The 2907-nt window shown below is 41.4% G+C and overlaps 1 protein-coding gene across 1 annotated transcript in view; it reads right to left on the bottom strand.

The window, feature by feature from the left end:
- cdh5 (cadherin 5) overlaps positions 1-2907 on the bottom strand; it is a 70929-nt gene that overhangs the window by 49576 nt on the left and 18446 nt on the right. The window lies entirely within an intron of this gene.

Raw genomic sequence — 2907 nt, 5'->3', positions numbered from 1 at the left:
GCTAAAGACAGCACAGCACGGACTTTACCGCCATAAACTTTGCAGCCCTTGGACAGCGGAGCGAGGTACATGTTTAGAGCTCTATAAGTTTAAGTTAGCGTTATTATTATGTATTCATGTTTGTCAAACAAAMGCACTTAAGCAAAATGTATTTTCTTTTCTTTTAGTTTTCACGATGTATTCGAAGCACGGTGTATTCAGTGCAACAACTTGGTTCAAAAGAAGTCCGTGTTTTCTTGGGTCTGAGGGACTGCTACAGTGAAAACTCGACGCTGAGTGAAAGACGGTCCCATATCTGGCGAGTACAACCCACGTGTCAGTCGAGCAAGGCCTGCGCCAGCCGAGAGAGACTCAACTCCTGTCAAGAATCATTGTCACTTCCTCACGACTCTTCATATTGGACTCTGTCTCGGTTATTCATAAAGGTTCAGGTATTTTACTCAATAAGGACTTTGCTGATAAAAAGACCAAATTACCTGCACAGTAATTAAGAATTTAAAGCCTTAAATGCAGTCGTGGTTTTATTGTCTTAAAGCTACAGTTCGTGTGCATTAAGTAAATGCTATTTCTTAAATTGTATGGGTTACTTATCCTCTDAATAATTTGTGGTATATCAGCAGTATTTACAGTCACATTTGTTATGTGTGGATGCTAAATTGTACACCTATATGGTTTAAATGTCTGATTTGAGTGTTGTTTCCCATATAGTCTTGAAGTTAAAGCAACACTTATTCAAATTTAAGTCCAGACATTACTACAAAGAGCAAACACACGCATTAAAGGAACAAAATGTTGTACCCTGCTGAAGAACCTGACAACTTAGAACAGCAAGAGGTGAGATCCAGCAATCGTGAAAGACGCCTAACCGAAAAGGGCAAAGAAATGCATGAACAGGATGCAAAGAAACATGAACGAGCATTTAACAGAGCATATAATTCTTGGAAGGAGTCTGCTAAAGAAATTAGAACAAAACTGAAGGCCTTCTGCTCACCTGGAGATTTAAACAGTGCCAGTCATGACATAAGGGACAAGCATGCGGCTGTACAACAACATTATGAACCCATTCGCCGCAACCAAAACATGACTCCAAACGTAGTAAAAAGAATGGATGCYTGCACKGTGCTTACAACAGACATTTGTGAGATTATTGCTAAACGACAAGAAAATATTGATCAGCCCTTCAATGATCATCTTGAGAAGGAAAGAGTAAGGCTGATACTAAACAAAAATGACTATGGCTCTGTGTTTGGAGATACAAAAACTGAAACATCGTTCCCAGACGGTTCAGTTGCACACTCAAAGACGGATTCTTCAAGCAACCGTGAAGCAGAAGCTGAATTTGCAGCTAAAATGGAACAAGCAAAGGCTRCGCATGAAATACTTGCACAGCAAACTAAAGTCAACCACATGGAGAATGAATGGAAGTTGAAGGAAAATGAARCACTGGCAAAGTTAAAACAAGAAGAAGTGGAAACGAAGGCAAGGCTTGAGCAGGAAAAAATTWAACTGCAGCATTTAAAGGCAGAAAGTGAAGTAAGAATAGCAGCAGCACGTGTAAGAGCTTTAAGCACTCTAWATGATGTTGAAAGCTGTGATCTAGCATCCTGCAACAACTTTGAGAACGCTCTAAATGACTCYGTCAGTGTACCACAGCCCTCCTTAAATCCGTTGGCTCCGTCGTTTAAGCATCACTACACCGGTGCAGAACGAGGAGAACTTAGTTTAGCTGAAGCTCTAGCAAACTCCCTTACCTTAAACCGACTTCCAGTACCTGAGCCGGCTATTTTTAGTGGTGACCCTCTGAAGTTTGTTGACTGGAAAGTATCCTTTATGGCACTAATTGGCAACAAACCCCTACCTGCATGTGAGAAAATATTGTATCTAAAGAGTTATATTGCAGGTGAAGCTCGAAAGGCAGTAGAGGGATATTTTTATCGTAACACTGAAGAGGCATACCAGAGCATCTGGAATGTTCTGCAAGAAAGGTATGGCAGCCCATTCATTGTGCAAAGAGCATTTAGAAACAARCTTACAAAATGGCCCAAAATAGCTGCCAACGATCCTTTAGCACTGAGAGAGTTTGCAGACTTTCTTCAGAGCTGCGCAGAGGCTATTCCCCAAGTCAAGGGCCTAGAAATCCTTMATGATTGTGAGGAAAATCACAAGCTTCTCAAAAAACTGCCAGACTGGATAATACAGAGATGGAGTCGTATTGTTGTGGAAGAKTTAGACAAACATCAGGAGTACCATAAGTGATTTTGCTCACTTCACACAGTTCTTACAAAARGAAGCGAAAGTTGCTTGCCACCCTGTCGCCTCACCATTCCTAATAAGTGAAAAAACAGAAGAGAGACACATTAAGAGAGCTAAAGCACTTACTACAACTGTCCAGTCAAAGTCTCCCTTCCCCACAGTGGTCGTTCCTAAACTTAAGCCACCTTGTTTGTTTTGCAAGGACGAACTGCATTGTGTGGCCAAGTGTCCTACATTTGCARCAAAAACCATTGATGAAAAGAAAGTTTTCATTCGTGAAAATCACCTCTGYTTCGGATGTTTGAGAAAAGGCCATGTGACTAAAGAATGCAAAGTACGTCACTCATGCAGTAAGTGTGGCCGACATCACCCTACCTGTCTCCACAAAGAGGGGATAAAAGAACCCAAAGAAACTAAAACTGAGGACTCCGTTTCTCCAGCTGAAAATGCAAACAGGGAAGTACATAAAGTCATGACCCATGTACTTACAAGAAAAACATCTGCAACATCCAGCATAGTACCAGTTTTTGTGTCAGCTACATCAGAGCCACAGAAAGAAATACTCACATATGCCCTGCTTGACACCCAAAGTGACTCTTCCTTCATTTTAGGAGACCTGGCCTCTGAGCTGAATGTGGATAAGCAACCAGTGCA

The sequence above is a fragment of the Poecilia reticulata genome, linkage group LG15, assembly GCF_000633615.1.
Source record: "Poecilia reticulata strain Guanapo linkage group LG15, Guppy_female_1.0+MT, whole genome shotgun sequence".
Classification (NCBI taxonomy): Eukaryota; Metazoa; Chordata; class Actinopteri; order Cyprinodontiformes; family Poeciliidae; genus Poecilia; species Poecilia reticulata.
Note: the sequence above shows the minus strand (reverse complement) of the source record. Positions and strands in the feature narration are given on the sequence as shown.